Source organism: Hyposmocoma kahamanoa, unplaced genomic scaffold, assembly GCF_003589595.1.
Source record: "Hyposmocoma kahamanoa isolate Upper Pololo Valley unplaced genomic scaffold, ASM358959v1 103, whole genome shotgun sequence".
In the NCBI taxonomy this organism is placed as follows: domain Eukaryota; kingdom Metazoa; phylum Arthropoda; class Insecta; order Lepidoptera; family Cosmopterigidae; genus Hyposmocoma; species Hyposmocoma kahamanoa.
The window spans coordinates 1838433-1865699 of NW_020653344.1; the positions used below are offsets into that span (position 1 = coordinate 1838433).

The 27267-nt window shown below is 34.4% G+C and overlaps 1 protein-coding gene across 1 annotated transcript in view; it reads left to right on the plus strand.

Annotated features, from left to right (window-relative positions):
• The window catches only part of LOC113238585, a 103410-nt gene that overhangs the window by 63849 nt on the left and 12294 nt on the right, over positions 1-27267 (plus strand). The window lies entirely within an intron of this gene.

Sequence of the window (27267 nt, forward strand, 5' to 3'; positions counted from 1 at the left end):
TCGTTCGACTGTTCTCTGAATGTTGCATAGTACTTTGTATTGTATCACGTGTTTTGTGAATGCAAAATCCATTCTCCAAAAGGGCACGACAACGCCGGTTTACTTTTAAAGCTGTGTTGGTTTGACCTTCAACGGTTCCTCTATGGTATACAGCTTTAGGGACTGCATTCCATAGAAAGTGAAAAGGTATTCCGGTCTCGAACTTTCCTCATCCGAGCTGTGTCTTATGGTAATTCAGTAGGTAAAGCCCTTATACTGTTTTCATTGTAGAATGAGTAGTTAATTTTTGTGAAACTTTGCAGTGACAAGATTCTGTTGATTAACAAAAAACGAAACACCAAATATACCAAAATTATACAGCCAACTCGATTTAAAACAGAAGAAAATCACTGTAAATTATGAAAGTAACAAAATTCTACTAAAAAATCAGATGATTGGTAATTGCATATTATTGCAAATTTACGGAAGCTTCATATCGCGAACATGCTTTCGATTTTTTTTTATAGTCGTGAAACGGAACAAAAATATGTTTTATATTAATTTTTAATTTATTTTCCATTACGCAATTAATAATAAATTAAATTTAGTAAAAATTCATGCTGTTAAAATAAAATATTTTGTTAAACGTATGTAGGTAAATAGGAATGCTCTTTGGAAAAATAAAAATAAGGTATTTAATTAATATTTTTTGTAACTATAGTACAAATAAGGTGGTTTGCATTAATATTAGACGTGGAACCTGTGAAAGTTCCGAAACGTTGGTTTGTTTAAAAAACAAATATATAAAGTGATACAGGTCCGTTTCAAAAAATTTCATTTCTAATGTGTAACAATCGCAAAAACCTAAGAATTCGAATTTTTTTCCAAGATAACGACGAAACCATACGACCTATTGACATATTCTTGCACATTGGACACTAAAGTCCAAACAATGCCTGCGCCGCTGGCGCCAGCGCATGTTGAAATGGACGCTGTTACTCCACATATTGTTCGAACTTTTGCAGTCTCTATACAGCGTGGCATTCCAATATTTCCTTTTGTACTCTATCGCTTAATGGCCAACCTGGTTCTGGTACATTCTCGTGCAAAAAGAATAGCTTCATCACATTTCCACGTAGAATGTATCACGCGAGTGCCGAATGCGACGCAGTTGGTTGTGCCGAAGTAATTGGAATGATTTCCTACTTTTATTAATGACGATATGATAAACAGCGGTGAAGTATAGAATAGAAAATAATGATTTATTTTATTTTAATGTCACAATATTACAATTTAACCTCCTAAGACCCAGCTAACTACACTGGGAAAAGCGCTAAACGCCCAATGTACTTTCAAATGTACTAAATATTCACACACAGGCCCAAGCAAGTATTCCCTCAATTTTTTATGAAAAACGTATTTTTCGAGATACCCTTTGGTCATATAGAATATATATTTATAGTTATTTTTATCATAATCGATGTTTGTTATAAAATAAAAAAGCATTAACAAGAGAAATTACTACAATACTCAACAAAATAGTGCACATTGGCAGCTTCATGGGTAAAAACAAATTTATAATGACAACCAATGTTTCCGGGGACTGTTTCATCGTTTTTGCACTACATTATGTTAATTGATGATAAATAAAAACGTATTGCATCGCAATATTCAAATTCCTTGGCAAGTTTTTGTGTCCTGTTTCCGCATCTTTGAAATTATTTTTTTCAAATGCTGATAGTTTTTATTGAGATTCTACTGATGTTACAGGAGTAAGAGTCTTCCATAATATACATACACAGTGTGTTTTTTTTAACTGGCACTATTTGGGTAATACGATACCTTAAGAGGTACAGGGAACATAACATGTTCATATATATTAAATGTAAAAGAGACTTTTCCTACAGTCTATTAGTCTTGGCTGTGTCACAATCGTTCAAAATTACAGATCTAACCGAGTGTCGTAATAAATACCGTAATGATACTGCAATTAATATAAGCAAGCCTAGGTGTTACCGCAGGTTACCTAACAGCTGCGCTTGCGGTCACAGCACTAGCTTTGCAGTGGTGTCGAATGACTAGACCACTTGGCGCGTCCCCAAGCGGCCTTGTATCAATTGACGACACTTATTGACTTGGCTGCTCGCTGATGATTGGAAGAAAAGCTCGTTCTGAATTCACGGAGATCTGATTCTGGTATTAAACTTTTTTAAAGACGATATTCTCAGAATGAATATGAAATATTTATTAACAATGAAATACACAGCGCCAAAGGGTCTTATGATTGATTCATGAAATATATAGAAAAGAACCCAATGTATGACAGGGTGTTTATGTTTGTTTCTTGTTAACAAAAAGTGTTATGACTAAGGCACAATTACTAGTCGACTCCGCACTAAGCTCTAAGGCTTGTATCCCGGGATCCAAAACGAAAAACAACTTAATGTATAAGCATGTATGTGGATGTGTAGGAGATGTGTGTCTGTGTATGAGAGCGCAAGTAATTGAGTGTGTTTTATTAATAAAAAAATTCAAAATTGTATTTTACACGACAAGTAACATAAACAGATAAATCAGTCATCGGGTGACCAATTTCACTGGCCATACAAGACAGTTGGTCTTGCCAAATGGCAAGTCAAACAAGCGATACATAAATTCTGGCGCAGGCGCCACTTTTTGTTATTGACAAATGTCGTCAAAAAGGGCCTGAAACGATGGTTTGTTTGAAAATACAAATATACGCCATTTAGATCCGAAGTACATAGATTCATTTTCTGTCTAACAATCTCTGTACAAAACCTAAGAATTCTATAGAATTTGGGGTAAAATTTGTTAAAGTATTTTGTTATTGATAGTAAGTACTCTCTATTGGGTGCACCAGTGCTATTTAAATTTTTGGCGAAGTGTGCAATTTTGTAAAAAGTTGCCAATCGGTCAATTATCACGCGACAATGTCTCACTGTAGACAATTTTTTTTTTACTAAAATCAAAAGCTTGTATTTTATTTTGATTACAATAAATTAATGTAAGAAAAATGTAAAATGTGTTTGCCTAAAGTGAAAATATAAGAATTTTGCCATTTATGTTTAGTTTCATACAAATTTCTTGGAATATATTTCTCTTTTTCTCTCTCTACTACTACTTCCTCCCACTCGTTGCATGTCGAGTGCTGTGGGTCCATTTATGTCCATCGTAAGATTCTGAGTCTATCAAAAAATGTTTGTAATTTTTCCATATAACCTCTTACTACTCGTTGCATATCGAACACTGTGGATCTATTCATTTATATCGTGAGATTCAGAGAATAGCAAAAATTATATGCGATCGACATCCGTTTTTTCTTAATTTCTTCTAAGACATTTTCTCTCGCACTGGATTCGCCATTCTTTGACTTAGTCACGACTTGTTTGTAAATTGATGTTTTTAAAACAGTCGAATGAAGAAATTAATTATAAATATTATATTTGGTGTCAAATAAGAAACCTAAATCAATGAGCTCTCCTAAAACTTATCACTTTTACTGTCTCATTTTCTTTTTATTTTATAGAATCTTAAATGTTTCGCTTCCGCAGGAGCCCAGTGTGTCTAGATCGTAAAGTCATCACCAAATCGAGGCCACGCGACAGCTTAATTCCTATTCCGATAATAAATGATGTGATATACTGACTTTCGTTTCTTTTTTTGTTTTAATTAATGGTACTGTTTTGGATGGACTATTTGAATTAATTTGTCGCTTCCACTCTGTTTACAATTAAAAATAATACTTACACGACTCCGTTGTAGATTGACACATTTTCTTTCATTAGACAGAGTGACAATGAGGTCAACGTCAAAATTAATTTTATATGCTGTATGTGAAAATAAACACAATTGCTTTACGGGTTTCGGAAATTCATAAAAAAGGTTTTCTTTTTTATGTACAAAAATTTGTGTTACCGTTGGGTAGCCAATCCAATATAAATGTATGAAAGCATATTTTTTTACGTACTTGATGTTCAGACTTCAGTTTTGAATTAATAAACACCTTTATATTCTTTCTAACATTCGTTCGGATGTTAGAAAGAAAATACAAAAGATATTTTGTATAGTTTAGATATAAAAATGAAAATAGGAAAGATATTTTAACTATGATCCTTGATCGGTTATTGGGCAGGGAAATAGATAAAATTTTCGTCTGAATAAGTAAGAAATTAAAAATTAATATAAAACTTCACTTAAAGTGTTTTTAAATCATTAGACATATATGTAACCATATAGGCCCTCTTCGAGTAAGTACCTGGATTTTCGACTGTTTAGTGGAGTTGGAGTACATGATGATAAATAAGCTCGTTCTCTCACTTCGAGAATTTTGATGAGAATGATGACGGTACGAACCAACGTTAAGACTTCGAGAATTCAAACGAATTCGAGAACGACTCAAAATTTTAAAAGTGACCAGGAACCCGTAAAGATGGTGATAAAAAGGCGGGATGACTATGAACGAGGTCGCATCGTTAATATCTTTTCACTCTTGCCTGGAAAAGGCCCAAGTTATTAGCATTTAGAGAACAAATCTGCAGGCAGGGAATTCCGCTCCAATGCCGTAAGCCATATACTGAACTAATTTCGACATCAACTTTCAACGGAGATAATTACATGTTAAATGGCCATCGATTTTTGACTTACTATCTGTGAATCATTAGAAATTATTTGAGTCAACATTTAAGGTTCTTTTTTTTTAATTTGTAGTCGTTTGATTTTAGTGTTTCCTATTAGCTGTTGGTAAATATCATAATCACCTTCACATGTGACTGAGAAACATCACACGATTAAATACAAACATTTAGAAATCAAATCGAATGCCATATTTTGCCACGACGCAAAGGAAAATCACTGTTAACCTTATGTCAACTTAGCATGTGTTTACAAATCATCGTCCTTTGAATCTTCAACATTCAACCTTACGACTTTCCAGTGCTCTGTTTTTGTAAACAAACGATAATTCGTTTTCATAATGCTTCCTTGTTTTTCTTAAAGGTTTATTAAATAAAATAATAGTGATAGTCTCAATAACCGGCAACAAATTGTCAGTATTAATATTGGCATTAATTGAAATAGATTGTAATCTTGAACTAATTGGGTTCCAGCGGTGAAGCGATCATAGACATTGGTCAGTCGATTTAATAAAATTTCGACTGCTTACTTGGAAATTAAACTATTTAGTTGATAATAGAAGATAGAAACTTTTTCAAATAATATCATAAGACTTCTAAATTCAAAATTTTAACGTTATTCATTTGTTTTCGATTTGGTTCATTTTGCTTTCGCTTTGAAATTAAATAATGTCTGTTATAATCGTGTATTTTTAACACGAGTTCCGACGTGGTACTAATGTAGCGCAAACGATTCGAAACATTAACGATGTAGACGGAGCAGACACAACAACAAACGCACTGTGCGATTTTGTTTTATCCGAATCCACAGTGGAAATTTTAATCTCGCAAAGGTCGCGTAGTAAATCGCCGAAGCTGCGTTAGATCTGGTAAAACTATGACAGCTGAGCGCTATTGTGAAGAAATGCAGAACATAATGGCAACACTTGCATAAAATAAAAACAACTGGTCACTACTTGTTCGCTTTTTTGCCTGTGTTATTCAATCTATAATGATATCGAATGGAATGAAACTGGCTGCGTTGCGACGTCGGGGTCGACGTTGGTAGTCAGTGTCGTTCAAGCTAAAAAACAACTTTTACGTTAAATAATATGTTTCCTCTCTCGTTATCTATTTTCTGTGTTATCTCTTATGTGCTGCTGATCGCTTTGAACAAAGCCTTAATAAACAAGACCATCGTGTCAAGTGCCAACTTATGTATTCCATAAATGCCAATTGAAGACTCACACTCGCGCCGCTGCCATCGTAGTCGGATATGAAACAGCGACCGATGGAAATCCGGCTCGAATGACTTAGTTAGGACTACCTATTATTTTCATAGCACTTTCATTCACTCTATAGCAATGAAATACAATTTTAGTTCGCTTGCGCCAAGACTACGAGCGTTAAAATTAAAAGAAAATGTTTTAAATCTTAAAACAAATAAAAACAACCACTGCCACGTACGTACAAATAGATTTTCCTGTTTGTTAACCTGAATTGTTACTGCACAATCTAGAATGAATACCTGGAATCTGTATTCATATATATTCATTCCTAGATAGTTTCTACTTCATCAAAATACTGAATCGTGATTGAAGACTAACTTCGTAGAAGGTCTTTAGATATATTTGCGTCGGCAGTGGGTGCCACTTAGGCGAAAGTTTATCCTTTTGTCAGAACACATCCATTTCAACTCTATGTACGATGCTAAACGCTTATTTTGGGAATTTTAATATGTATGAGTATTATATTCATACGGGAAAAGTATGTCTACACAACTTTATGTCGATGGCCTTCTAGAATAGCGGCCTATCGCAAAAACATTCATCAAGATGTGTTTCAAAAAATCAGAGGCGTAACTTCACGTAAAAATTTTAATCAATTATTAATTATGTCACGTGATTATTGTAAACCAAAAGAAGGTTCGGTGTCGAAAACTTTACTGTTTTCGTTTGCGACACTATTCTTGAAAAGCAGCTATGTGTAGACAGGTGGTATTTACAAAACGTTTTAAGAAAATATTAAAGCGTTAACATAAAACCAAATATTGGCATGATAATACGGTATTGTAATTAAATTGACCCAAAGTGTCCTTAAAATGTCTTAAAAATATCTTCAGAAACAGCATTTTACAGTCCTCTGGTGAGCACAAAATTGAAGATCTTCATTCACATCTGTCTATGAATTTCTATTTCTATTTTAGTTTTAACTTTACCACTGAATTTTTGTTTTGTTTCTTGATTTCAAGTTTGTTCCGCAAAGGGAGACCTGGTGTCTCATAATACAGGGTTTACCTAGTTTGAGCACCAGTCTTCCACAATAAAAAGTATACACAATTTTTTGTACTAGATATAAGTTTAACTGTGGAAGAGAATAAATTCATTATCATTACCATTCTTCGTAATTTTATACGACATTCACATTCTGAATGGTTCAATTGACCCTAAAACTTATAAGCTGTACCTGTTTAACATTGGAATTATCTGCCCACATATTTGTGTTTGTTGTTTATTGAACTATTTGAAGGCAAATCTTGAAGACTGTCATTATTAAAGCTTGTGGTTAATATCATAAGCCATTTCTTAATAGCTTCCTTCCTTTTCGGGGTTTGGACTAAAATAAAACAGACCAATTGGAATTACGACCTTCGCCTTGCGAATATTCCGGACACTATTATTAACTTTTTAATATCTGCCATTAAATTGAGGATAACGGCATGGCCGTCATGATTTTTAATAACGTATATGTAATAACAGAGATTCGAAGCGGACAGACCCATTGCTGCTTCTTTACAGGGTCGTGTAAGAACCCTGCCAGACGCTCGTTGTAGGTGCCTTAATTTAACTTTATTTGATAAGTTCGCATTTTAAAACATTTTGTTGGTTTTGAAACATAGAAATACTATTTTCATAATGGAATGATAACAATTAATTAGAACGAATAAATTAAAACAACTCAACTATTTGTTTTACTTGATCAAAAGCATCATTGAGTTCCAAAGTCTATTTTATCTTACGTCATTCATTAGGCCACTTTAGATCTGTTTTGGTTGGTTTCGTTTATTACCGACTCAGTTGTCAGAGTATAAAAATAGAATATGAAACTTGGTTTCGATGGCGTAGATCCAGACATCGTAAATCCTCGGTTGCTAATCGGTGATAAATGGCCGATGTCAATGTTTGTCCAGGCGTACCGAACGTGTGTTTAGCAAATATAATTTGCGTGCGCGTTTACGCAGGCGCCACGTTGCCATACTAAACCGGATCGTCCTTGAAACTGCTCATGTGTTATGAAAATCTAATGGCATCACTTATTTACGATTTGCTTTCAAATGCTCCATATCATTTGGAAGTCTAGGCGTTTTATGATGGTACTAAAGAATTTAGCAACTAAATTTGCGTTCTCGCACCTGTTCTCGTACCTGCACAAATGTGTTTTAGTCAAGAACTTCAAATAGACTGATAGAGTTGTTTGCATAATTGATGTCTTCAAAATTAGGCATTCGAGGAAATAAAAGAACATATTCAGGAGTTTTAAGCACGCTCTATCACGCCTCTGTGCAACTTCCACACACACCCATTAATTTGTTCTTAGTTCCTTATACGTCTTCATAAAGAAGATTACAATCGGAAGGATGAGTCTATGCCATTGACAGAGGATGTGTGTATTCCGCTCCTCCATCCTCCAATTGCGAGGTTATAAGGAACTACGGAAGCAATTGATGATATCGACAGCTTATTTCCTTTTCTCGCTTATGTAGCACATAATTAACTAATTTCTTTAATACAGTCAGTTAATTACTTCATTAATTTAGTTCTTCACTTTTGGGTCATTATGTAAAAATCTGATTTAGTTCCAACGTCGTAGAGATAAACCACTAAGTCTTGTTTCATGAACTCGCTTATTATTAACATTGAGTTTTAAGAGATTAGTAGCAGTAGAGCTCCTTATGAAAGAGTTCGTCCAGGGTAGTACTGCCACTTACCGATTTATGCCACCAAGCACTAATGTCAGCATTGCTGTGTTCCGGTTTTGAAGGGTAAGGGTGCTGGTGAAATTACAGGCACATGGGAACTTGTCAACTTATGTCTGAGGGTGACGGGCGCAGTGGCAGTGCCCCTCAGATCTTTGCGATTTCAAGCTCGTGAGTGGCACTGCCACTGTTATGGACAGGCGTGTAGGTTACCATCAAGCGCACTTGTTCGTCCCGTCACTTGATATTACATAAAAAAGTTACAGTCACTTTTATTTTAACTAAAATTTACTATTTTCATTAAAAAATCTTTGATTTGTTGTGATATTATTTTTCCTTTTCTGGTTTGTTCGGGATTTTTAATTCGTGATAATAAACTGACGTTTATTGAATGTCACGGTGTTTCAACAACATGATATTCAATTATTTTTTTATGAAATTACTCCACTAGTTTCTTATACTATGAATACAATGATCGAACACAAAGAAATATTCCTTAGATTCGGTAGGACTCGAACCATGCGTCTTCTAGCAAACCGTGCTAGCTAGACACTATGCCAACAAAGCCACGGAACTAATCTGCGGACCATTTTTTTTATACACAGGAAAATGCGTTACGCTTACCCCGCCGCGGGCGATGACATGGCGGGGTTATGTGGGACTCTCCTCCGTTGATCCATTCGGCGATACAAGCTCGCCCGATCCTCGCAGGCCTACCCACTAAAAACCTGTGTATGCACCCTCACCCCTCACTACTAATCTGCGGACCAGCAGATCTTACGAATTTTTGTATCTGTTTGTTGCAGATCTTTGTTTCGCTTTTTAACGACTTTTTGCCGTAGCGCCATCTATGAGAAATCTATTACTTCTAAGTAATTCTTCCAAGTGTTTGATCTTTGTATTAATAATTATAAATAAATTGTGTTGTTTTAAAGGATTGACAACACTGACTGATTTCACTGAATCGTCAAAACAGTCGTCAAGGTAAATTGTATGTTTGTAATAATTTGTTATATAAAAAAATCGACAATTCGATAATAGAAAAACAATATAAGTATATAGAGACTAAATGTAAATGAAATGTTGTTAAGCAGATTTGTAGCCAAAAATCTTGAATGTTCCTTTTTGACTGATATTCTGTTTCAGCGAGTTCATTGAGAATTGAACATGAACATTATTTCTCATATTAACAGTACTAGCGGTTATTTTGTTATCTTTAATTTTATTATAAATTCGATTATGGCGCTGTTGGCAGTGAGCGCAAAATTATACTCTAGTAACGATTTTTGACATCAATGTACGTGTTGTCTGTTAGAGAAGTCCTAGTAGAAATAAATTACTTCTACCGATAACATGGATCAAAAGTCGATACTAGTGCGTTTTAGGGTTCAAAACAATTTTACTTTACACAGAGATATCAATGAAATTATTTTACGGTCTAAGCTCGTAGGAGTCTATACCTCCTCAGCTCTAATTAATATTTTTCCGGTGCATTTTTCTTGGGTCGAGTGGCAGGAACGCTGGGTTTTTTTCTAATTTATTTTTTTCCAAACGAATTTAAAGCCATTTGATAAATGTATATCATGTAGTATACGTGTTTTATTTAGTTGAGTTGATACAAAAAATAACCTTGGTATAAGTAAAGTACCTATTAAATGCAGCGGTTTTCTTGTGAAATTTCGAGGTGAAGTTTGTATTATATTTTTCTATCGTAAAAATTTTTAGAAATTGTGTTTTCACACCGTAGTAATTAGTGTATATCCTCAAGTTTATTACATATTTTTCCAAAATTATTGATTTAACACTTTCACTATTATATTGCAAAAAGTCACATCACAACAGGAACAATAATTTTCTATACAAATGTTTTTACTACTACGTATCGACATTGTAATCTCTCGTGGTAGCGATACAGATGACTAATTCTCATACCCTGGGACATTATTTTCATTTCGAAATTACTTCGCCTCCTCAATGCAAAAACGTTTCTCATTTCTCTTCTGTGATATTTTCTTTATCGCACGAGTAGCGCTCCTGAGTTTATTGAAATGTAATTGAATAGTACATTGTGTATTAAGGACGCTAATTAAGAAATTACTAACGGGGGCTCTATTAGAAGCCCGAAGCCGAAAGCTGAGGGTTTTAATAACGCGAGTTTTGTATTTTTTTACCGTCCGCGATACATACAATGTTTTTGAGGAACATTTACGAGGAAATAAATACAATGTTTATTTCTTGTATGAATAAATATGGTTCACAACTTTCCATCCTCTAAGTTCACAATACAACAGTATTATTTATTGGCGAGTTTTTTTTTATCAAATGGCCAGTTAGCTATTCTTCCATAGATAATACAACTCGAACTAAAATGTTGTAAAAAGCAAAGAGGCATGATGGACTGTAAACAAAAAATTTGCAATATTTTTATACAGAAAATAATTAAAATAAATTACTTAATTTTTAATAATAAGTTTTTAAGTAGTGTGTCGCTGAATTTCAAAAAAATTTATGTCTAGATAACATTATAAGCTAATGTTTTAATTTTGTTCATAAGTACCTTCTTGCTTGAACTTGAACCAACACTATGTCAGGATGTGCTACAAATTAAAAAAAAACTCCTTACCGACCATGGCTGTAATGGAAAGAAAAAAGGCCCTAGGGTTTTATTTGTGGCATTGTAGTCAAGTTAGCCACCATATAATCATAGTATTTACGAGCAAGTGTGATGAAAAATATAACACGTACGTAAAGGCATACGTAATAGGATCCAAGAGGTAACTTGATTCAAATATGCCATAAAACTGTCAATACGTACTGACTCAACAATTTAAGACCTAGACGAACGTACACAATAAATGATTTGATTGATTGATTGATTGAAAAACGTCTTGAGCTAGTCAGACAGAATGAAGTGACGGAATGAATAAGTCGTGCGCCTGATGGTAAGTTACACCCCTGTCCATAACAGTTGCAGTGTCACTCAGAGCTTTAAATCGCAAAGATCTGAGGGACACTGCCACTGCGCCCGTGTCGCCCTAGGGCCTGTAATTTTACCAGTTCCCTTACCCTTCAAAACCGGAACACAGTAATGCAGACATTACTGCTTGGCGGCAGAAATAGGCAAGGTGGCAGTACTACCCTGAATGAAGTCTTTCACAAGGAGCTCTACTGACTGCTACTACATGCGATGCAATAACAGAAAAGACATTGCGCGATTCACTTCCGTTCGGACCGGAGACGCGAAGCGCACGTCTTTTTCACTCTTATTACAAGGTCATAAAGTTTTTTTATGACCGGCTTAATGCTATTACGTGTCGGTAAGTGTGATGACTCCCTAAGGCGATGATTTATGCACGTTTGCAAAATATATATTACACTTATCGACAATGGACTCTTTCTCAAATATTATATTTTTCACGGCCCGGGAACCGAACCATACTAACTGTTCCAATGAACATACGATACACTTAATACAAATTGAATACAAAAATTAAGTTGTAATTTTTGGACTTGTTCTGTTTTCTCACAGAATTCGTTGTTTTTTATAATTATTAATACAAAGATCGGACACTCAGAAAAAAATCCTTCGATCCGGTCGAATTCGAACCGACGTCTTCTAGCATACCGTGCCAGACGCTATACCAACTAAGCCAGGGAACGAACCAGCGGACCTCACGAATTTTTCTAAGTGCTTACGTCGTATCTTTGTATTTGGTTTTTAACGACTTTTTAGCTACGGCGCTTCTATGAGAAATCTATGATATTTCGTCACCCAGTTAGACCTTTACAACCACCAGCCCCGGCTAGTAGTATTTAAATTTTTACTGAATTTTGTTGTTTTTTTTTTTCGAATTTTGTGTCTTTATTATTTTTGCATAAAATTTCGAAAGCATAATATGAGTAAATATGAATACTTATGGCTGTTTTAAAAAATAACAGAAAATTATCAAAAAATAAAGTTTGGAGGTATTGTACATAATTTTTTGATCGCATATTTCGTATTTTGTGCAATTAATGCGACATTCCAGCAGAAGTTGTCGACACGGAATCGAATCCGGGTCAATGGAGTAATACGCCCTCTAAACTAAACAGTTAAATGGGTCACTACCTCTCCGTGTGCTGTGTTGCTAAGCGCTAAAACATAATTTACGAAGTCCCTTAATCTCTATACAATAAAAAAGTTGAAAACGAGACTTGCTGAATGAAACCGGCAAAATTGTGAAATTGGATATTTAGACAGAGCTGTTGGCTTTTGTCATGTATACGTATTTGGTTAACATAATATATGTCCGAGCTTACCAAGTTACTATTAACCAAGTGACGAACCCTTGTTTATGTATTTCTTGGCTATTTGCACTCATTATGTACATCCATTACTTAATTTATGCCTATGACTAATTTTACCTGTTAGAGGCGTTTCAAGAGACACTTTTTACTCGTATTAACTTTGCTGCATTCTTCACTTTCCGTCATCATATCACTTATTAACGCGTCATCGTTTTACCATATGAAACTAAAAATAACCGAAGTTCAGCGAGCAAAATTTCTTTCCATCTTGTGCATAATCTACGAACGCCCATTCCGCAATCGATATTCATGAAATTTGAAACTAACACGAAAAGTACAAATTCTATAGGACCTTAGACAATTGAGATATCCCGTTAATCAGTCCCTACTTTCGTCTCTCGTGACCATGGGACCTGTAAAGGATCTGAAACGTGGTTCGTTTGAAAAAAAAAACAAATACGCGATTTAGATCCGATAATCCGATCCGTTAGCGTACTGCAGGAGATTCGTATTCGTTCCGAACCCGAGAAATGACGGTCCGAAATGTCACAGGGATAATTTTATCTCTAGGTGTACAAGCGATATTTGTATTTTCTCATATTTGAATCGGACTTAGTGCACAAGCGACATTGGAATGGGTCTGAGTTTTCTAAATTCGAATAGTCTCGAATTTGGAACGAATACGAATCGGATGTAGTTCGCAAACGCGCTTACAATCGCGAAAACCTAAGAACTCGATACATCCTGTTAAATATATGGAAAAAATGTTAAGTTTGTGAAAGCTGCTAAAAAAAAGAAGAATAAGAAAGTCTGCTGCGCTACAGTAAGGAACAGGTGTTCCGCGTAGTTTTATTAATATTTATGAAAAGATACACCTTTTGTCAACATATATTTAAGTAACCTTTATTTTGAAAAGATATCAAAATACTTGCGAAAAAAGGATGATGATATCACCTAAGACACGATCATCTATGTAGCACTAAACGAAAAAGTTCGAAAAAGTTAACTTTTGCAAAATTGATGTTTTTGAAATCCCACGACTTCTTAAAAATTAAACTTGAAAACATTTCCATAACTTGAAAACTTGAAAATTATTTTAAATTTTAAGACGTGGGATTTTCGTTTAGTGGCAACATTGATTTCTACGTGCAATACCTATATAAAAATAGAGGTTTATTTCTCCCACATGCATTCCATTATTATTCATTTGATTGCGATGAAACTGGACACGTTTGTCTATGGAAAGGAATCTTTTGCTGGACGAACAGACAAATCACTTTTTCTTTCAGTTGCATAACCGGATGCAGCTTTATTATAAAAGCCTAATATTAATCCTACGATAAAATATGGCAAGAAAAAATAATGGACGATGACACTACTGAGGGAAAATGTAAATTATTGAGTTTGATGATGATGTATTGAACGATGAATCGTGATAAAGTTCTCTGCAGTTGACTCATAGACATATTTGACAAATTCGTTATTTTATTATTTTCTTCTTGGTGCATTACATGTCAGATAAAGAAATTTGATTTCGATAAACTGACATTTTTCACATGGTAACTTACTCTCGTGGAGATAATAGTGAGGTTAATGGACTGAAGATTATGTCGTCTCAAATCGTTAATGAAATGAAAATATCCCACCCTTCATGGAAGAATAGCGTATGTGAAGTTACGTCAAAAATGTTTATTGGTCCATTAGATACAGAAAAATATAACCCACATCCTCTCCAATTCTTGTAACTGTCGATAGAATTCGAATTGTAGGTTTTCGCGATTGTTACACATAGGAAATGAAACTATTTTTCCGGATTTAAATCGCGTATATTTGTTTTTTTCAAACAAACCAACGTTTCGGGCCCTGTATAGGTCCTATGGTCACGGTTGACTGAGGTGGTACAGTCATCAACCAGTTAAGTCTAATGTTAATGCAAACCACCCTATTTTTTCACTATAGTTACAAAAGTTATTAATTAAATACCTTATTTTTAATTTTACAAAGAAACATTCCAATTTACGGTACATTATGTTTTACAAATTATATTATTGAATGAATTTTTATTATGTTAAATTTATTATTAAAGAATAACAGAAATTAGAGTAAATTAAAACATATTAATTAGTACTGCAGTCCTACGTCTTTTTGGGATTTTTCATCAGAGGATATATTGGTTCCCAAACTGGTGGTACGGAGAAACCATCTTTCTTGTTGAAATTAGGATGTTTTTTAATTTCAATCGCCTAACGCAGCATCCTGGATAAATAACAGACTTCTTTTGCAAGGACCTGAGGCTTGTCAAACTTCATTGAATGTGTAGGTTTATCCATGACATGCTCGCAGACTGCAGACTTGTTTACGCGACGGTGTTTCACATCAGCTATATGTTCTTTGACGCGGGTACAAATACTTCGCTTCGTTTGTCCAATATAAGACAGACCGCACTCACAGTCAAGCTCCTGTACATTTCACGGGTCTCAGGAACTGAGAAATCTTCCTCAGGGGCTTGAAATAGGTTTTGATAGATGCACGCCTGGGTACTCTTCCGCTCTTGCCTGTAACACCTCTCACGTAAGGTAAACTGGCAGGTCTTCGTTCGGCTGTTGGTAATTTCACACGGGACCTGGAATCTTTAACTTATTCGCATGTAGGACTTGCTTTATATGCTGAAGTTCCCCTGCCAGATGATTACTGTCGCAGAGACCGTGTGCTCTCTGAAACAAAGATTTACTTACGGTAGCTAACTGGTTAGGATGGTGATGGGAATTATGATTAATAATATAATATAATAATAATTTGGATTGGGATGAAAGCACGTATAAAAAGGTGAAAAAAGACCCTATCACCAAGATATTAAAAACAACAACTATAGTTTCATTTCCTATGCTGATACAGTTACTAGAATTGGAGAGGATGTGGGTTGTATTTTTCTGTATCTAATGGAACAATGGGCATTTTTGACGTTACTTCACATACGCCATACTTTCATGAGTGGTGCGATTTATTCAAAATCAAAACCGAAATCATGACATTTTTCAACTTATTTTAAAGCACTTTTATTTAAATTGTCGAAAACTACATGTAGACTATAATTTGTTGACCGGACTGGACTCGAACCAGTTGCCACAACGTGGCTACCGCGCTGTCGACTGAGCAACGGATTTTTTCTTTGTGATTGTTCGATCTTTATTACGCACTAGTGAAGCATTTTCACAAAAATAGATGATTATCATGGTAGTAAAAACATCATCATATTATATGAAAATAAACAAAACTACTACTACTTTGAATTTTATAAATTAATGGCAGAATTTCACGACAATATCCTTAAATTTTGCCAAAAGCCATAGTCAATTGTAATATTAATTCGGACATAATTGAAATGTGTTACGCTATTATTATCTACTCCGTGTAACACTTAATGACAATAAAAATAGAAATTAGGTTTGTAAAAATGTGAAAGATGATCTTGAAAAACAATTTGAAGACAACATTATTATATAACATTTTGTAATACATTCAAAATGGGGTGACACGATTCCTGTAAAAATGCTTTCTGTTTTTCCGAAATTTAGTTCACTCTACGTCCCAGTTCCCCTCATACCACTCGTCTCAGTACATATAATGTGTCACTTTAACAAATTAAAACATTAATTTTGTCTAACTGTTGTTTTGTAACACACTCTTTTTTCATGCTTTGATTTACAAACATATTTTGATGAATAATTAACGTAAAACTGTATCTTAAATTTCACCCTTACTTACCGTTACCTAACACATTACCTAGATCAACTGTATACGATTTAAACATTTAAAACGGTTGTAATGTGACCTGAGAAGATAAGGTTTTGAAAAAAACAAGCACTGTTTTAATCTTAGAATAACCATGACAATGACACAAGTGAAAAGTACCTTACGTCTTTTTCATGATGGTCATAAGTAGAACGCAATATTTCTGTTATTTTGTTTCATATTTGTTTCAATTTGTAATGCTTATTTCTAATGGAACTCGATTATCTTCACCTATTCTTACAGTTAATGTTACGGAAAGAGCAACATTGTCAGTTTCTCTTCCATTTTGTCTACATATATTTCATTTGTTCACGTATTTTAAAATTTACGATCTGTTTGTGGTAAATATCCTTTACGAGCGAGTTACGACGCTTAACAAAACCTGAGGCTAATGTTTTACTCTGTCAACAATGATGGATGTCTCCATCTTTATTATCAATTTGCTTATTCTTTGTTTGTTTTAGAGCATAATTGCCTCAATCTATCATATTACGTAATCTAAGTGAATATTATAAATGCGAAAGTAACTCTGTCTGGTACATTTTCACGCCTAAACCGCTGAACCAAACTTGATGAATTTTGGTATAGAGATAGATGGGACCTAATAAAAGGACACAGGCTATTTCTCGATACTATCTTAACTCGAATTTAATTTTTCCCGTACTGATACGGTTCAGATTGCTTGGGTCGAGCGAGAGAGGTCGAGGACACTGGCTTTATTTCAGAATTTTTTTTTACAAACGAAATTAAAGCCGTTTGAAAAATGTACATCGTATAGTATACGTATCAGTTCAGTTGATATAAAAAAAATCATGGTATATGTAAAGTACCTATTGAATACAACGGTTTTCTTGTAAAATTTCGAGGTAAGTTTGTGTATTTTTTCTCTCATAAAAATTTTTAGAAATAGCGTTTTCACACCATATACAAACCAGTGTATATTCTCAATTTTACTATATATTTTTTCCAAAGTTATTGATTCAACGCTTTCACTGTTATGCGGAATCAACCAAAGCCATTTGAAGTTGACACTCTTAAAGAGAGTGAAATAGGGGATTTTAAGTTTGTATGGAGAACGAATCATTTCTCAAGTAAGGGATCTGAAAATTGATATTTTTGCCTTTTGTAATGAAAATTAATATACAGTCGGCTTTATTTACGGCGACTTATTCTATTTATTAAGTGATTCAAAAGCCATCCTCTTTTCTATAAAGTGTAAGGATCTTATAAAACCTAATCTAGTTATAGAGTATATTCAATTTAAGTAGAGAAGTTTGAAGATAAAAAAAAAAAAAAAAAAAAAGATAATGGAAGATAAGCAAAATTTCTTGAAAATTAAAATCTGCGACTGTTTCTGTGCATTCGTTTTTGATCGAAAGTGTAAAAGGAAAATAAAATAAACCAAGTGGTCAATCAACTTTATTTTGGACCTTGATGTTGTAATTTTTATTTATTGTTGCTAAGTTTCACTACCACGTAATTATTACGATTATTTATATCTTAACGTGTTAATACCAGTATGGTATTCTTAGCTTGTCATTTCTAAATAGACAAACAACTGATTTCTAAGTAGTCGAAAATCAACATTGTTTTCCGAACAATGAATTAGTGTTGTATGACAAAACGGGGGCATTATTTTTATGTTAATGTTGTCGGCACGTTGTTAATGCTTTTATCGTGTCTCAAACTAAAACCTAAATATTTTAATTACTGTATTTGTAACAAAATTATATTTGCTAATGCGGGTTAATGAGTTTTTATTTAAATTGACATAATTTCGCGGCAGGCGCATTGCAAGTAGCCTAGAACACGCTTGTAAGCTGCTTCGCCCGCATTTTAGAGATTTCTGGGTAAGGAAAATTACCAAGCTCTATCCAGTTTCAACTGTAGATTTGCTAACATCTAGGTCGGTTAATGTTTAAGTAGTATCATCGTCGAAAATATCTATTTTTAAAATACTAAGTGACGGGACGAGCAAAGTCGTGCGCCTGGTGGTAAGCGACACGCCTATCCATAACAGTTGCAGTGCCATTCAGAGCTAGGGGCATTCCTGCTGCCGCCCTTCATCCTGAGACATAAGTTGACAAGTCTCATGTGCCTGTAATTTCACCAGCACCCTTAGCATACATACACACCATATTTGTGTTGCAAAAACGAGCGATTTGTTCTGTGTACCGTTTAGGTTCTCGGGTTTCTCTCAGAGAAAAGTTTAGGTAAACAGGTATCATGACTGTGGAATCACAGTACATTTATTGAAATATTTTCGTATGCCCTTAAAAATATACATAATTTGAATAAGAAAGAAGATATCTATAAAATTAACCTTACAACTAAGTCCAAACTCATGGTACCACGATTTCGTTTATCTAAGGTAAACGATTCTTTTATGGGGAACTGTAAACATTTTTACGTCAAGATTCCGGAGCATACATTAAAATTATCATTTCCTAAGTTTAAAACTAACATTAAAAGTGTTTTAATAAAAAGTTATATTACAAAATTTAAGACTACGTGTTAGATAAATATGTATGGAAAGGCATGGGTCTAGATTCCACACAAATTTGATTCAAAGTGTATGTTGCATAGCATTTAAGTTTATTTGAAAAGAGCAATCCTTAGAGTTTTTTGCTCGTTCTTCTCAGGGAAGCCAGCATATTAAACGAGCAGTATCTTAAAATACGACGTTTTCAAGTCTAAATTTATTTGATCTATGTTTCTTTGCCTTTGACTTTGACTACCATCCAAATCGGAACGCAGTAATGCTTATATTAGTACTTGGCGGCAGAAATAAGTAAAGTACTTCCCTGGAAGAACCTTTTCACATGGAGCTCTACTGCTATCTTATATATCTCCTTAGACTTTATTGTTGTAACGTTTTTAGCGTTAGGTTCTATGGCATGACGTTCACAATAGTAATTTCTTTGCATCTGTTCACGTAACCAGTCGGGGCATTAGGTTCAAAAATACTTGTCTGCTGTTACCACAAACCTATAAAGTCGGATATAAACCGATATACCGCTGCCGGAACACACACTGTTCAATTGTTTTAACGCATGTGCGGTGAACAGATACGATTCTTTTGGTTGTACGCTGAAATTTTGTATATTTTTGTGACCTATTTTAACCTCAACGCATAAAGAGGGGAGTTATAAGTTTGAAGACTTCGTCTGTAAATCTGCGTGTTTGTCTGTCTGTGGTATTGTAGCTCCCAAATGTTTGAAAAAAAATTTATTGCAAATGATAAATGTCTTCAAATGTTTATTTACAACGAATTTCTTACTCATTCTTCTCTGGGGAATCTGCCTTACGAATGAGCGGTAGAGTTTAGCCAATGTCACGATTTCAAGTGTAATATGCTTACCATTGAAATAAAGATTATTTTGATTTTGATGGACTAATCGTGAAGGCGTTTTATTCATCATTTGAAGGCTAATTTAATCAGAATGGTACTCAGCTATTTGACGACTGAACCGATAGCTGTTTAAAGATCATCAGCTCTTTGATAGCGTAGGGATCTCAGTTATAAATACTTATTTTATTTCCACTAGTTAAAATTAGTTAAAGTAAAGTTGGGAATCAGTATGATATTACAATAATATGGTAACCTTGATCTGATGCTGCACATTATCTTCAGATTACCCAGCTCCTCAACTACTTACAGCAGAACTATAGTGTTTGGGATCATTAAAGCCGCTTGATTGGCGCGGTTTGGGCAGGAGCGGGAAGGGATCGTTTCGTACTGCACCAATCAGGAATTGCACATTGAAATATAGGCGCTCGGTAAGCTTTCAGTGCTGCGTATACCGAGCGTACCGATACCGCACAGTTGTCACACGGACAAGTCAGGAAACAGCCTTTATTAGTCTCGATGGGTACTTGGCAACGCACCCTTGGTTAGTCAACTACTAAGAAAGTCACCACTTTCTTAACTTTTTGGAAAGACGCTGTTTTCTATCGAGGGTTTTAAATTTAAATTTAAGGCTGGTTTTGTTATCCAAATCTAACATTTGCTGAAGTTAGGTAGATCTATATTCCGCCGACCTGAAAGTGTTTCTTCAAGTTATTACTGAATTGTCTTTGTGCCTTGCTGTGTGTACATCCCAAGTCTGCATTTTTTTATAGTAGTTTCTTCCTAAGACTCTAAAGGTAGGCGCCTTTTAAAGTTCTATTATCATATAAAATGTTAAATGTACATGTGCCTTCCCATAGCGATAATCAAGCAAGTTCTGGTCATATTCGACGACGTAAGAGTACGAGGCGTAAAGCATGGTAAAACTTTGGTCTCATCTCTTAAACTTTTGTATTAGTTCCACTATTGCTATATCTATTATTTACGTCTCACTTATATAACGCAGAGCAGGATAATTCTATGACGTCATAAACGTACCCTTTTACGCACGTACATGCCATGGCATTTATCCTCAAAAATTAAAATATTACAAAAACTTCACACGTAACACGTGATACAGTATCCTCATTATCTTGTTTTGCAATCTCGTTTTGAAAGTGAATATTTTAATATGCAACCATTCATTTCCATTTGGGCCTTTGTTCAACTTTATTATTGGGTTTTTTAAGACCTCACCACCTTTGTGGCTACTCAGTACTTATTTACTATGTCTACCTTACACATAATATCAACATTCAAATAAGCACCTAGTTATCCTTTTCCTTTTACCACAATTTCATTATAGCCTGGTGGTAAGTGTCGACGTAGTACACAACAACCTATTCATGTTTGCCTGTCTGACTCAGGCTATAAATAAACAAACTAGCAATTCGCTAACAATACAAAGAATAATTCGCTGCTTTCAACTTCAATCAATTCGATCACGCGTCTATGGAGTGTTGCGAAATGATTGTAATCAAATGAAGCTCACCCAGATTGTAATGATTGTTTTATTTTGCAAGACTTCCTTGATATTAGACATAAGTGATGTTTTGCAAATGAAATAGAAGTGATTTTTGACTGTTATGTAAAGGGTCCAAAAGGAACCGTCTAATAACATGTACTTTACGGCTCTTGACGACTGAAAGTCAAAGTCAAAGATCATTTAATTTTATTCCATACGTAAAATAAATGTACACTTGAAAACGTCACATTTACATTACATTACATTACGCTACTGCTCGTTCACTACGCTGACTTCCTGAGAAGAACGAGCAAGAAATTCCAGGGATTGCTCTTTTCAAATAAACTTAAATGCTGTGGAATACACTTTGCATCAATTTTTTGTGGATTCTGGAGCCGTGTCGTCTTTTCATGCATATTTATCTAACACGTAGTCTTCAATTTTGTAAAATGACTTTTCGATCAAAATATTTTTAATGTAGTTATTAAACTTAGGAAATGATAAACTTAATACATGCTCCGGAATCTTATTGTAAAAACGTATACAGTTTCCCATAAAAGAGTCGTTTACCTTAGTTGAACGAAATCGTGGTACCATGAGTTTGGACTTAGCTCTAAGGTTAATATTATGGATATCTTCATCAAGAAAAAAACTATCATAATTATGTATATTTTTACGGGCATATAAAATATTTGAGTAAATGTACTGTGATGCCACAGTCATGATACCAGTCTCCTTAAACTTTTCTCCGAGAGAAACCCGAGAACCTAAACGGTAAACAGAACGAATCGCTCGTTTTTGCAACACAAATATGGTTTGTATATCTGCCGCTTTACCCCACATGAGAATCCCGTAGGACATTATACTATGGAAGTAACTAAAGTAAACTAGTCTAGCAGTACTAACATCGGCAAGTTCACGTATTCTGCGGACTACGCATGCAGCGGAGCTTAATCTGCTGGCCAGGGAAAATATATGTGGAAACCATTGAAGTTTACTACAGACAAAGACTTTACTAAAGACTACACTGATTAGCTAGCTTTAACCTGCATAATGCTCAGCCTCGACTATAACAAAATTGTAAACTAAGTCGTTGAAACATTCGAAGACTTTTGTCATTCCATAACTCGAACAGTAAATATTTTGCCTGTTGTTAAAAATATTTGAGCATCTAAAACATACGTCACAATAGTTTTCTTAGAAGCAGTATAGAAGGGAAAATCGAAGGAAAAAAGGAAAGGAGAGGCAGAGGAAAAGCTAGGGGGAATTATTTAGATCAGACAAAGGAAAATGTTAATTTTAGTGTAAGGCGCTGAACAGAGGTGGTTGTACTCATATACTTCACAGATTAGAAGTCTGAGAGAGAGGAAGAACAGTATTGTTGGTATTAAATTGTTTTCACATGCCAAATCCAAAAAGATTGTTGGTACTACTGTGAATATTCATAAACCAAAAACAAATTTGAAACATAAATTGTTCGAAACTAGGTTTTATAATGGTTTTTGTAAGAGCAAAAGTAAAATTTTTACCGAAATGGAGCAAGTTACTTTTGTCTTATGATTACACTCCACATTATTGTTAAAAAAAACTTTTAAGTGGGTGCTATGTGGCAGCACCTTTTTATTGTGGATTACTATCTTATCATTGTAATTACATGGATTAATCCTTAACGCTGATTACAAAGGAACAAAAATCGCAATAGCAATATAATACGGGCTCATAACATGCTGTTGAAATGTCAAGGGCTTGTTATTCGATATGGGCGGGATATTTCCGTCGACGAGCTTGTTTGGAGTGGCTTGTGTGAATATTATGAGTATAGTACACACCACACAAACGTGTCAGCCGCGTGTGGTTGCTCGTGTTTACGTACAATGTTGGGTCAGGAATTTTTAGTTGATTAGAATTTCAGACGAATGATTATATTTTAAAAATTCTATTGTCTTTGCACATGTTTTAAGGTCTCGTTTGTTATAAATGAACATGGTTTGCTTGCAGTATTTGGCATTCTTCAAGCTCAGGCGGTATTTTTTGCGTCTATTCACACAGGTATTCTTATCCATGGACAAATTAAACTAGGCTAGTGAGGCTAGCGGCGTGTTCTCGTTTTGAGAATCGGTGGCATACTGTAACTGGATCTATGTTTATTTCGTTTCGTTACAGCTCCAATCACACAATGTGCGTATTCTTAACTGAAATTAAATTTCGGAAAATAGTGATGTACAAGTTGTCAAAGATATCGTCTACCTATTTCCAACTCCTATTTATTTTTGTGTCATAAGAAAAACACGAATAAGAAAAGAGGCAAACAGATATTTTTCTCAAAAGCAAAAACATCAAACCACACTCATTATCTCGGGAACGTGCTTTATTTAGCGATATTTTTACAATTACGTACTAATGTACTTAAGACACTTTACGTCTAAAAGAAAGGAAAATGGTCTCGGCACGTTTCTTTGGCTTTTATCGGAGCCTGAATGGCAGACTGGGCTCGATAAGATTGCAGTAGGAAGCAATTCAACCATTTACAATAAGTGGTTTGCATTTAAAACTACCCATATCGTACTTAGTCAGATTGTCCATCGAATATCGGCTAACTAATGATGTTTATTTAGCGAAATCACTGCTTTGAAGATTCACTTTGATTGCACATTTTGGATTAAGGTTCCAGATGTACTTTGTAATATTGTAGCAACTAGATACCTACAGCCACGTATGTATAAAGAATAAAAAGTGAGAATATTTTTTAATTTAATTAAAAACATAAATGCGCATTTGACCTTCATCTCACCTAAGCAGCTATTTGACGATGAAGTCGACGATGGAGCATGCCCACCTAATAATACCTATTCACTCTCGCCTTGAAAAAGCCCAAGTCTGCATGTAGAGAATTGCACTCCATAGCCGTTTGCCATATATATGGAAGCCAAATGCTTCCTGCGAATCTTTGGAATATCCACATCATAGGGGTGGAACCCCAGCTTACGTCTAGTCCCCCGATGATGGAAAGGTGAAGTGGAACTAAATCATGCAATTCCATCGCATACTCTCCGTGACATATCCTGTAGAATACCGATAAGCAGGCAAATTTACGTCGGTGTTTAAGACTATGTAGTCGCCTCTACTAAATCCGAGTCCCCGTGATGGATTTTCGAATCTAAATCGTATTATTTGTTTTCTCAAACTAACCAATTTTTCAGGCTCTTTACAGGTCCCATCGTCTTGATTTAGAGACTCAATTAAATTATATCGTTACCAACATCTGGCAATCGCGAAAACCTAAGATCTCGAGATAAAAAGTGAAGTTAAAATGATTGTGGACACAACATTTAGTAATAAGATTGTAACAAGTCTTTTAGATTTCTCTAACTTCTCTCTCTTCTCTGGCCGAAGGTAAAATTTTTGGTAATCTGATTACAACAACGTTTAGAAAAAGGAAAGATAAGTTTTCAGTAATAAACAAGATACAACAAAAACCAAAATCGCGTTGAACGTCTCAATTGTTAGCTATCTCCTGGCAATGTGCCAGTTACCCAAGTGTGTTCCTCATTATGTGACCCCGTTCCATATATGCACCGGGTTAGCTTAAGTGGCTTTCTTAGCTATACGATATGTTACATAACCTCTTGTAAATACTCACCAATTTCTTTTTGCTGTCATCTACACTCTATTGAATTACACATCACATCGTCTGTGGTGTTCTGCCATTTGAACTAACGTCGTGGTAGGAGATCTTATTACTTTTCTGTATTTGGCCGTTGTATTATTGGCCAAATAGTGCAATTGTAATGGAGTAAACCTTTGTATGTAGTAAAATTTAAAGATGTTTTGGAAAAAAAAAATTGTTTCCCCTATTTTTTTTCACAAACACTAATTTGTTGTTATTTTTACTTTAATTTAATGTATTTACTTAAACAAAAGCTATTCAATTATAAGCAATACGTTTGGTGCACGTCGTCACAAGGTTATCTGTAGATTTTTATAAACTGTAACAAGGATCATCCTATAATAGATTAATTTTAGTATAATGGCGTAGATTAACAGACGCTGAACACAAACTACATTTTAACCTTGTGATAGGGACGAATAAAATTTATATGACGTAAAAAAATGCACAATAGTTACATTTTGTTTTTAGGTTTCTAGCCAAGATATTAAAATGTAAAACGCTTGTTTAACAGTCTTCCGTAGTTAAACTCGAGAAGAACAACACAACAGTAAAGTAAATCAAAACCAATGTTGTTTTGGATTAGCAATAAATTCTCGTCGTAAATAAATTTGATAATAATCATAAAATTGGAAATTGATATCCTACAGAGTGATGTAATTGCGCAAAATGTTGTCTGGCAAACTCTTGAAGTAATTAATTTATGAGGCATTATGTACTCACGCGATGCACTCGTGTAAACAATTCTTTGTTGACGTTGATGCGGAAATGTACTAGACGGGTGGGCTATGTACACAAATAAAACGTGATGGTTGTACTATTTTCCATCATCATTATCTAAGAGATTAGTTATGATGCTTTTTAATCTGTATTATATCTACTGTATTAGCAGAAATGTAACATTTTTTAACTTTCGTTCTGGATTGGTCTGAGTGAAATTTTTATAACAGTTTTACTGCAATCTGTGTTTGGGAAAGTCATTTGAACAAAGAGAGTCTCGTTGGTTGTATTGCTTGCTGGAAAAAAATACTAATTAATAGTAATATTTGTAATTGATTTTCAGTCAATATGTCAGCTGTATATTTAACATTTGTTGTAAAACTTGTTACCTATATTAAGATAAGGAGAGATGCGTTCAGATCATGTGTACAGTTCTAGATATCTAGGCGCTGCTTCCGTCTATCGTAATTTTATTGTATCTATTTCTGTTTCTTAATCTTTATATCGTTTCTTAGAATTAACTTCTATAATCGAATAAGCTAAAAATGATTTATTTTTCGTTCAGATACTATTTGAATTTTAACTTCCACCTCATATGGAAAGAAGATTTTCAATGTATGAACTGGCTGATTCCTTGCAACGTCGATAAGGATTTTCTTATATAAAAATTGCCTTACTTTATTTGGATAGAAAAAATAATCAACTACTGATGATTTGTAATGCAAGTCATTATGAAATTTTAGGTTTACCAAATTGAATTCAAAATTAGAATTAACTATTCGGGTCGGATATCGACATCTAATATTGGTCGGTCAAGGCCAATGGGAAAAAAACACAACACAGCGAAGTCATTTTTTCAGAATATATTTCCAATTGATTTTTAAATCGAAAACTATTTTAAATAAAATTTGCCATAGAAGAATATTGTTGTCGGCTGCAAAACAACTTGGTAACTTTACAGATGTCAATGAAGTACAAAGACCCGGACATATAGCAAAAACTATGACAGTAAAAGTGTAAAGGGATCCAAAGTGTCTAAAAATACTTGCTTCATCTGCATACAATTCTTTTTTGACCTATCATGTAACTTGTTTACATCCTTGACTGCAAGACGTTGTGCTTACAAAATAACAAAATTATAAATCGTTTTTTTCCGGTTACATCGAGATTCGATTAGTTTCAATTGCCATTGTTCTTTGATTGTTCGTTTTTATCAGGTTGTCATATTTGCTTTAAATTCATGCTTGATTGATAACATAACACATTTTTTTTTTTTTGAATAATAGAAAGACAAATAGAAACAAAGAACATTTTTACTTTTTTAAGGCACAATAATATTATTTCTCATTTTAATGCAAATGT